The 10,949-nt window shown below is 40.3% G+C and overlaps 1 long non-coding RNA gene across 1 annotated transcript; it reads left to right on the top strand.

Annotated features, from left to right (window-relative positions):
* The first annotated feature begins 1,037 nt into the window (after positions 1-1,037).
* LOC144715826 (uncharacterized) lies at positions 1,038-1,589 on the top strand. The gene is made up of 3 exons (XR_013584743.1): positions 1,038-1,160; positions 1,244-1,330; positions 1,403-1,589. It is a non-coding gene; the product is annotated as an uncharacterized LOC144715826 (long non-coding RNA).
* Positions 1,590-10,949: the final 9,360 nt, after the last annotated feature.

Raw genomic sequence — 10,949 nt, 5'->3', positions numbered from 1 at the left:
TCTTTCATAAAAATTCAAATTCTAACATCAATGCCTTCAGTGATTCTTATTGGGCAGGTGATAGAGAAGATCGAAGATCCACTGGAGGTTATCTGATTTACATTGGGAATAACCTCGTTTCATGGAGTTCTAAAAAGCAGCCTATGGTAGCTAGATCAAGCACCGAGGCAGAGTACAAAACAGTTGCAAAGGCAACTGCTGAAATGCTGTGGATTAAGTCACTTTTAAAAGAAATCAAAATCGACTCTGAATTCACACCAACATTGTGGTGCGACAATGTTGGTGCAACATACTTGGCCGTCAATCCTGTGTTTCATGCTAGAATGAAACACATAGAAATTGACTATCATTTTGTTCGTGAACGAGTGGCAGCCAAGTTGTTAAAAGTTCAATTTGTTAACAGCAATGGTCAGCTCGCTGACTCACTAACCAAACCTCTTGCAAAGAATCATTTTTTGTTTCTCAGGAACAAGCTCAACGTCGTCTGCGACGGCGATGATCTTGGGGGGGGGGGTTGTGAAGAGGAGGGGTTTTACTCGCTCCGCAATCAGCCCAGTCAAGCTGTGGAGTCAACTCGGCAATGATAGGAACTAATAAAGATTAGTTAGTAAAATTGAATTATATAGGATATACTCATTAGAGGATAGAAGATAGGATGAAATATAAGTTCAAAGATAGTATATGATTAAATCTAGAATAGGTTCAAATATAGATGGCTAGGATCAAACCGTAGAGAGTTATGATGGCTAGGATTAGATCTCACCACTTAAGAGATCTCCGCACCGATCGAATGGCTATGATCGGTGCAACCTTCTCATTATAACGGTCAGGATTAAACCGTGTACACATTATAAAATATGGGTACACCGCTATACATCCGGGACGCGGACGGGACGAAGGTTTCGTCCCGGGATGAATTTTTCATCCCGTCCACGTCCCTAGATGAAACTCGGGACGAAGTTTCGTCCGGGGAACCCCGGACGAGATGACATTTCGTCCCATTGGACGGAAAGATCGTCCGTCCGGGATGTTCGGACGGTGGACGATCGACCTGGACGACGTTTTTTTTGTTTTTTTTTCTGCGAGAATGCCAATGCGATTAAACAAGTGGATCCTCTAATTCTTGAAAGAGGAAGGGGCCGAAGAGAAGGACAAGGAAGGTTCGTTCTTAGATCGATTTCCAGTGCTGAAATTTTGCTTCTTGTATTTTTTTCGATTTAATCTGGTTGTTGTTTGGTTATAGGAATTCCTCCGGACCAGCAGCGTCTGATTTTCGCCGGGAAACAGCTCGAGGATGGCCGTACCCTCGCCGATTACAACATCCAGAAAGGTATTCGAGGATTGTTTGGTTGTATTCAACAAATTTATTTGGTAATTTAAAATCGGTTTTTTACGGTTGCAGAGTCTTCCTTGCATCTCGTTCTGAGGTTGAGGGGAGGTATCATTGAGCCTTCGCTCATGGCGCTTGCAAGGAAGTACAACTAAGACAAGATGATCTTATGCCATCTTTCTTTTTTGAAGAACATCATATGTCTACTCTTTTTCTTATTCAGGAATTCTCTTCTCGATGAAAAAAAAAAGTGTATCCTCTGGTTAATCCATCAGATTGTTCCAGAATATCCTCTGATTAATAATAAATTTTGTTCAACAATTCATCATCCCCTTTTAACTATTAACACAAACATCCTCTATTTACTATTTCATTTACCTAAAGCTGGCATTGAACTTCAACTCCAAGAAAATATTTAGATAAATCTGAAATCAAAACTCATTTCAATTTAAATTACCTAAATCCGATAATTATAATTCTCTTCGATTTCTGTCAGGAGTCGTGTAATATTCATAATTATCTTCGATCTTATCAATCTCACTTGAGTTTTTCAGTGATTCATCAGTCAGTTGCGTTTCGCACTGGAGAACGAAGAAAAGGAAATTTTGTAACAATTTTAACATTCATAACAATTGCCCAACCTTCAAAGAGATTGCCACATTAAAAGAGATTAAATGTTGAAAGAACAAGGTCCAGAAACAGTGTAGGTGAAAGAGAAAATGAGATCATTTTTCAGGAACTGGGACGAAAGGTTGAGGTGGACGTCGTGCACCCATCCATCGCCCTTACGCAAAAGCAGTCGCCGTTGAGTAAAAAAACCTGTAGGTAATGAGCACCTGTAACTCAGCAATCATAAAAGAGTGACTGAGCACTCCATAAACAAGCAGAGATGTGTGCTATAGAATGAAAAGAAGAAAGCCCTAAAATATGAAAGCAAGCTGGACGAATGGCAGGAAAGATAAGATGAAAAAATGGAGCCGAACTACAACCGGATAGAAAATTTGCGGAGCTGGGAAAAGAACTATAGAGTTCCTCTGTCGTTCCAGAGCTGAAAAAAGGGCTAGCCTGCTATTGGTTCAGCAGAAAGACAAAAGGAAGAAGAAAGTAAGAAATAAGGACTTGACGAAGAAGAAGAAGGATAAGATAAAAAGGAGAAGAAAATAAAAACAATGCAAAACATTGTAAGAAAGAATAAGACAAAGAAAAGGAAGAGTGAAAAGAAGAAGAAGAAGAAGAAAAATTAGAAGAAGAATAAAGAGGAGACTTAGAAAAGGGCTAGCCTGCTATTGGTTCAGCAGAAAGACGGAAGGAAGAAAAAAATAAGAAATAAGGAGTTGACGATGAAGAAGAAGGAGAAGATAAAAAGGAGAAGAAAATAAAAGCAATGCAAAACATCCCAAGTTACTTATCCAGAACTATCAGTTGGACAATCACAGAAAACTACATCGCACAGATCCGTGTGCGCAAGATCGGACCTTCCCTAGATATTTTTATTTATTTTTATTTTCTTCTGCCAAAAACCAGAGAGAACCCAAAAAATCCGCCAACAAGATTTCTCCTACGCAGCCCAATGTAATCATAAAACTCTTTAAAAACCAAAGCAAAGAAACCAAAAAGAGATTGTTAATCAACTCGTTGAAGCTGGATCATAAGATCCAGAAACATGATATGAAGGGTTAGAAGAATGACTTACTGTAAATGGAGAGGGACGTAAATCGGTGGGCCACCTTCCTCTTTTGCCGTTGTTACGCTATCACATTGAAAGGAGCAAGTTAGAAAAAAAAATGCTAAAACAAAATGTGTAACGTAACTCACCGTCCGAAGAGCTGTCGTAATCGTCAAGGTCGTCCTTTGAGTCAGACAAGCATTGCTCTGCGCGGCGGAACCATGCACGGATCATCATCAACGTCTCTATGCTGTCTGCATCTAGGCGACCTCTACGGTACGTGGTGATGCCTCAACCAATGGAAAATAGCCGCTCCACTGGTGCACTTGTGGGGCTTACGGCCAGAAATTAGGACGCAATTTTTGTCAAATTCGGGAAGTACCGAGTTCCAACATCCTTCCACCAGCATAGTGGACTGTCTTCCTCTTCACTGCACGAGATATTTAGATACTTCTCCAGCTCCTGCCGAGGTGTTGCACGTGGGCGCCGAGACTTGCCCGAACGAATATATTGTCGCTTGGTGGACGGAAACTGACCCGGACGGTGTCTTCCAACTCCCTCATCCTGCTTTAAATCACACCCAGTAGCGCTCGTTGTACACGCACTATCGAGAAGACCGCCGATGAATGAAAGCACGCCTTCGCGATACGACGAATGCACGACCTCTATCTTGGAGAATGGATCCAGGGTTCCCGCGGTCGCCACTGTCTGATTGGCCCAAATGACATTTGCATACTGCATCAACTTATTATACATGGCAGTACAAGCGGAGTGCAACGCTTCCCTCCGCTCGTCATCCAAGGTAGACCCGGCATTAGTCATAGCATGCTCAAGTTGGGCCCTCAGGTCTGAGATCAACGACGTCACGTCAGTGATCGGCAATCTCTTTGCGGAACAGACGTAGTCGGAACCTGCACACAATGGCCCCAAGATACCGAGATATTCCTCGATTAAATCCCAGTCCTCCTGACATAGCGCGTAGTCCTTACACGGTGTGGAAAGAAACCTTACAGCCATATGGTCGAGCACGTCCTTCTTCGCAAGAGCACGCTCTAACATCTTGAATGTGGAGTTCCAGCGTGTCGGGCAGTCCACTTTTATCTTGTTTCGCATTAGGAAGTTCAAACATCTTGCACATATCTACATATTTCTCCATCCGTTGCGTGGACCCCTGAATAGCTTTGACGATGGCTCTGACGCGTGAGACGGCTACTCCCAGGGGTGCATAAGTCGATGAACTGCATTCGTCACCTTGCGAGTCGATGAGTTCATTCGTGCCCAATGCAGCATATGGCCGAAGATCTCGAACCCGTAGTGTGCCAACTTCTGGTGCTTCAGGGTTACGTATGATCCTCAGTCCGGACTGGACTACAAGGTTGAGAACATGTGCTATGCACGGTACATGCCTATCTATAGTGAATTCTGGATTTACGGTCCGCAGCTGATCTACAATTGACGCTATCATAGTTATGTTGTTTGACGTGTTGTCCGTCGTAATGGCACAGAGCTTCGACTCTATCCCATACTCATATGCAACCTCCACAACGAGCCTCGCCAGGTTTGTGCCGCAATGAGACCCCTTGATGGGCCGGATAACAAGTAGTAGATCGCACAGCTTCCAATCGCCGTCGATCCAGTGGGCGGTTACCCCTAGAAGAGAGAGGTTGTTTCCTGACGTCCACGCGTCCACTGTTAGTGAGACGCAATGAATTCCAGAAAACATCTCTACTAGCTTTCCTCAGACTTCTGTATACATGGTAGACGCCATTGCTTTCACCGCATTAGGGCCAGGGACGTCGCAAACCGACTGCGTCCCGTAGTACCATAATCTTCTGAACGACTTCTTCTTCACAAGTTGCCACGGAAGATCATTGTCACAAATGAATCTGACAAACTCTTCCTTCGTACGCTCCTTGGAGATGCCACATAAGTAAAGCTTGGCTGACAGGAAGTCATACTCGAACAACCTCCTCTGATTCCTGGGGACACCCTTCAGTTCATCATGAAATTTGCGATGCGTCTTCTCTATATGTCTCCAGAACACATTCGTGCTCCTGTCCTTATTCCGCCTGATAATGACCTTATGATCGGGGTTCTGCGCTAGACATACCGTACACTGGTACTCGTTCGGGCTGAGTTCAACAAATTGGTCTAAAACTTTAGACCGCTTGCGCCTACCACTTCCAGATGACACATTGTCATCGATCTCTACCGCGTAGCACTCCATAGACTCCGACATCGTGGCTCTAGCTGTTGACTTCGGAGTGGTAACAGATGTAGATTCCATATCTATAGCAGAATTAATCACAACATATTTTTGGTCATGTTAACCACACAAAGATCGAGCAAAAATTCACAACGTATTTTCAGTCATGTTAATCATTCGTAAGGATGACAGCTACGGAGGAAAAAATTTACACGGAGATGATCGAGCAACATTCGGGCCGACGCATAACTAATAAATCAACAAAGAAAGATCACTGGACAGCTAGATTAACTAGAAAGAAAGTTTATGTCAATTATAAGAATACACCAACTGTGAGATTCATTTAATCAAAAATATGCGTAGCACATACGAAAAGGTATCCACACACAGAAATATGAGAAGGACAGACGAAGCAATGGGCACACAGGGAAGAATTAGAAACAGTATCGGACACGTAGTATTCAAGGACCGCTTCTTAGAAGAAAGGACACACCGCAGCAAAGCCCTGCGCCTGCAACAACCTACAGAGGCCAAAATTTTATTCAGCCGTAAAAATAATTTGTACTGACGTATAATTCGGCTATTTTGACGACACATACCTTGAATACTGGAATATACATATTCCTCTATTCAATTCGGCTATATACATATATATGAATCTATCTAACAGTCGATACCTATCCAGATCAACCATTACATACATAAATAGATAGCTACGTAGATAACTACGTAGATAGATATATAGATAGATTTATAGATAGACATAAAGTTAGATACATATAGTGATAAACAGATATATAGCTACGTAGAGTGATAGGTATGAATCTATCCAAAATATCTATAGCTACATAGACTAATATGTATATGTATGCATCTATCCAACAGCCGATACCTATTTAGATCGACTGTTACATAGATAGATAGATAGATAGCTACATAGATAGATATATAGATATATTTATACATAGACATATAGATAGATACATAGAGTGATCAACAGATATATAGCTACGTAGAGTGATAGGTATGAATATATCCAACAGAGTTATAGCTACATTGAGCAATATGTATATGTATGCATCTATCCAACAGGTAGATATAGGTAGGTAGGTATTTTCTGTATAAGTAGGTATCGACTGTTGGATAGATGCATATATAGGTAGGTAGGTACATATATAGCTACATAGAGTGATCGACAAATAAAACTGACAGAAAGATTGAGAGATATACCGATAGATATGTACATAGCTAGATAGTTCGACTCTTACATAGGTAGATTGGTACACAAATAGATAGAAAGATCTGTGGATATGCACATAGAGAGGTAGGATACCAGAAAGAAAAAACGCAAAATAATCTGAGAGATTGAGAGATACGTACATACATAGATAGATAGATAGAAAGAAAATCAGATAGATAGATAGCTAGCTAGATAGTTCGACTCTTACATAGGTAGATTGGTACACAGATAGATAGAAAGATCTTTGGATATGCCACATAGAGAGGTAGGATACCAGAAAGAAAAAAAGCTAAATAATCTGACGGAAAGATTCAGAGATACGTACAGACATAGATAGATAGATAGAAAATCAGATAGATAGATAGCTAGCTAGATAGTTCGACTCTTACATAGGTAGATTGGTACACAGATAGATAAAGATCTTTGGATATGCCACATAGAGAGGTAGGATACCAGAAAGAAAAAACACTAAATAATCTGACGGAAAGATTCAGAGATACGTACAGACATAGATAGATAGATAGATAGATAGATAGAAAATCAGATAGATAGATAGCTAGATATATAGAAGGAAAGATCGACAGATAGATACATAGGTAGGTCGAATTTTAGATAGAAATATCTATAGAAAATCTGATAGAAATACTGATAGATACGTAGATACATAGATAGATACGTACCTTGCCGGCGCGCTTTCGCGTCCCTGTCACAAGCTCGATGGATGTTGAAGACGATGACACCGATTTGCGCCGCCGATTTGTGCTCCCGCCGATTCGTTCCACCTCTCCAAACCAAGAACTGTGCTCACGCCGATGCATTTTCAAAGGGCTAGGGCAGGCGCGATGTTTTTCGGTTTAATTTCGTCCCTATGGGACGAAATTTCATCCCAGGGCCTTCGGACGAACCAAAAATTCATCCCAGGCTATGTCGGACGGGACGATTTCGGACGACATGTCGTCCCGTCCTTCGTCCTGGGGGAATCGCTGGACGTTCGCCGGGACGAAGATCGTCCCGTCCCGTCCGGCGTCCTCGTCTGGGATGATCCGGATGTATATACACCGCACCGATCAACGGCCGTGATCGGTGCATCCCTGACGTTATAACGGACAGGATAAAACTACATTTCAAATATCAGTTTTTATGTTAGAAACGTTCCAACGGATATAGCCGTTGGACGATCAACTATGTTTAGCAATATATGTAATATAAATAAACACGAACTGTAAGAATCAAAGTGCGGGAAATACAACGATCTCTTCATACTACATTTGCCTGAGTCTTCTCTTCTTCTCTCTTTCTTTCTCTTCTTTCTCCACTCTTATTTCTTTCTTTTCTTGTGCAACGGCCAAGAAAACCTAACACAGCCATCGTCGCCCTTGCTGTCGTTGTCCTCGTGGCCACAGCTACCTACTCTGTTGCCGTGGCCGATACGTTCACCACCATCTCTGATTCCGCCAACAAGAGGGTTAGTGCCGTCGTGTGCAGCGCATCCATCATCGTTGCCCTCTCCACTACCGTTGATCTCCAGCCATCCGTGTGCGCCTCCGTTCGCCAGAGGACCTCTTGGGTTGCCGATCACCACGATCTGCATGCGGCCTCGACCACCCCACTGCGTGCGTCCTTCGTCCACGACGTGCCGTAACGCCGCCGGTCACCAACGTGCCGCGCACGCGCTGCCGTCAAACGGAGCAACTAGGCGTGCCACTGAGCCTCATCGTGTCTGCACACCATCCTGAGTGCGTTGCGCCTTTTCGTGTGTGAGAACGCTCACTGGCGCACCCGCACCCAGCCCCAGCAGCGCCAATGTTCATTTATGTTTGACCCAGCGCACCGGGTCATCAGCTCCTTGCACATATTCACTCCATGGTCGTGTGCATCCTTGTCATAGCCTGATCGACACCTCGTCTAATCAATCCGCCAAGCTCTTCCATGACTACCATGGTCGTCGGGCCTAGCCCACCCAGGTTCTTGCGTTACCCTACGTTTGCAGTTCAAGTTACTTCTTCCAGTACCATTGATTTGTGTTCCCTTGCCCTCAAGAAATCTTTACACTTGTGATAGGAATTAGCCACCTCTTCTTGTGAGAGTTCAGATAAATTTCTTGCGGTACGACTAGTCCTTATCAAAGAGGATTGGACGCCTTTGGGTAATAACATTACCCCTCATCACGTAGTCGTCCAATTGGTCCAAAGGGACGTTGAGGAGTTTGACTGTGACCAATCAACTCGGTTAAGTTAATTGACTGTCTGACTTAATCAGTGCTGCTGCGTACCATTTTTATTGATTTTACACATGCATTTCATTGATATCATGCATCATTGTTCGAACCCTCATCCTCTTGTGTTGTAACACGTGACACTCGATCCCAGCTGTAACATGTTACATCACGTTTCCTCCCCAAGACACCTGGTAATGCCTTTAGTTTTTGCGTCCCTCATACAATAAATCAATAAAATTGTAATAATATATCCTAGTATACAAGTAATTCTATATAATTTAATTTCCCTCACAGAAAAAAGTATTTTGGAGAACATAAAGTGGAACCATGAATTACTACATAAATTTAGGAGATGAATGGAAAATAATATTTTTTTCCGTAAGGTGCAAAAGGTTTACCAATAAATGAATGCATGATATATGAGATAATATATTAATTATACTTAATTTAATATATTAGAATTTGAACTTATTTTATATGTGTAGTCATTGAATGACTGATTCAATGAAATGATATAAGTCTATCACATAAGTAATAATTCTTTACCTCCGATGTTATAATAAAATGAGAAATAATATAGGTGTATGTAATTGATGATTAATATTTTACTCTTATGCTATAGTTAGTATATGAAGACCTTTTTTCAAACCAATGATTCAAATTTAGAGGAGCAGATTCAGTGGAAAAGGCACAATTCCCCATCTCTTAAACTTGAAAACATATGCCTATGAAGAAATTATGTAGCAGTGTCAAAGGTAACATACTCATATGTTAATACATCTTACTTAATGTTAACTAATAACCTTATTATATCAATGGTTCTAGTAAAATGACCAATAATTTCAGTTTTATAATTTTTTATATTTCTGTACTGCTTAATTTAATTTTTATTTAAATCATTTTTCCTATGTCTTAATAATATAATAAAAAATTATATTTAATTGTTTTTGTCACGTGTGTATCCATTTCTATTAACTTGAAGCCAATTTCCCAGGATTTTCTCATGCTTTCTGCATTGATCACCAATGACATACATTCCATATTAACTTAAATTATTACTGATCCATTTATCATTATAGTTAGATGTATGATAAGCCGAAAATTACACGTAAAAATATGTCGTCGTTGGGCTTTTAGACTTATACAATAAATTTATAATTCCCTTAATCACTAAATATAAATATAGAGCAAGTAAGGGGTCGAACCACAAGCAGGCAACAGATCAGATTTTTTAGCCAATTTAAATGAATTAATTCAAATATGGATGAATTTTGCAATTATAAAATCTCAATTATCGTTAATAATATTCTTTAAGTAATCAAAATTAAGTAAAACTTAATTTTGATTTTTTTTATATTTCGGTCAGACAATTCAAGATAAGAATATTATAATTTTTAAGCTCAGAAAAATTCAGATTATTAATTTCCCAATTATATAAATTTAAAAACAATTTTAAGAATTAAAATTAGGAATTAAATAATCAAGAAAGGGATTTTAAATTGGAGTTCAAGATAGATGAGTTTTCGGTTCAAATTTTATTTTTAGGTTTTTTATATATTAAATTAAATTCCTAAACAATAAAAATCAAAATCTAGAGAGAGAAAATGAAGAAATTGGGGAAAAACTGAAATCCAACCCTAAATCAAAAATCTAATGAAGCAGAAATGTTTAATTTTGATGTATAATTAAGGATAAAAAGTCAGATCTCGAATCAGAATCAAAACAGAATGCTAATTTCATTCAAAACACACTTCAGGGGCATGTACATTTCACCCATGCCTCGGCGTTTTAGAATCTTTCAAGAAGAGTAATGAAATAAAAATCAGAAACTTACAATTTTGATTGAAGAAGCAAGATCTGTTGACTTCCAGAATCCCTCCTGTGTCCTTCCTGGCCAATTGCCTGGGGGAGAGCATCCAAAAGTGAATTTCGCCCTTTTCCAGATCTTCATTTAAAGATCCAACCGTTTTTATTGTAGAGTAGGAAAAGACGAACCTACCCTCAAAATTTCAGCCCAATCGGACTTGTAAATCTCAAGATATCAATGTTTTAGTGAGGGTAATTTTGAGCCATTGGATCTCTTGAATTTGCTTAAAAATCGGATTTATTTGGTTGGCTGGGTTGATTTCCTCGTTTTCCCCGTCCTCGGATCGCGTGCAGTTTTCGTTGTCGGCGTCGGCCGCTCGTCATTTGAACTGCTTTTAAAAAAAACAGAAAAAGACAAAAAAGAACTTTGTTCTCGGTATTTAAATGCCACGTTCTTCTCTCTCTCTTCTGCCGCTATTCTCT

Source organism: Wolffia australiana, chromosome 19, assembly GCF_029677425.1.
Source record: "Wolffia australiana isolate 7733 chromosome 19, ASM2967742v1".
Taxonomy (NCBI): Eukaryota; Viridiplantae; Streptophyta; class Magnoliopsida; order Alismatales; family Araceae; genus Wolffia; species Wolffia australiana.
Note: the sequence above shows the minus strand (reverse complement) of the source record. Positions and strands in the feature narration are given on the sequence as shown.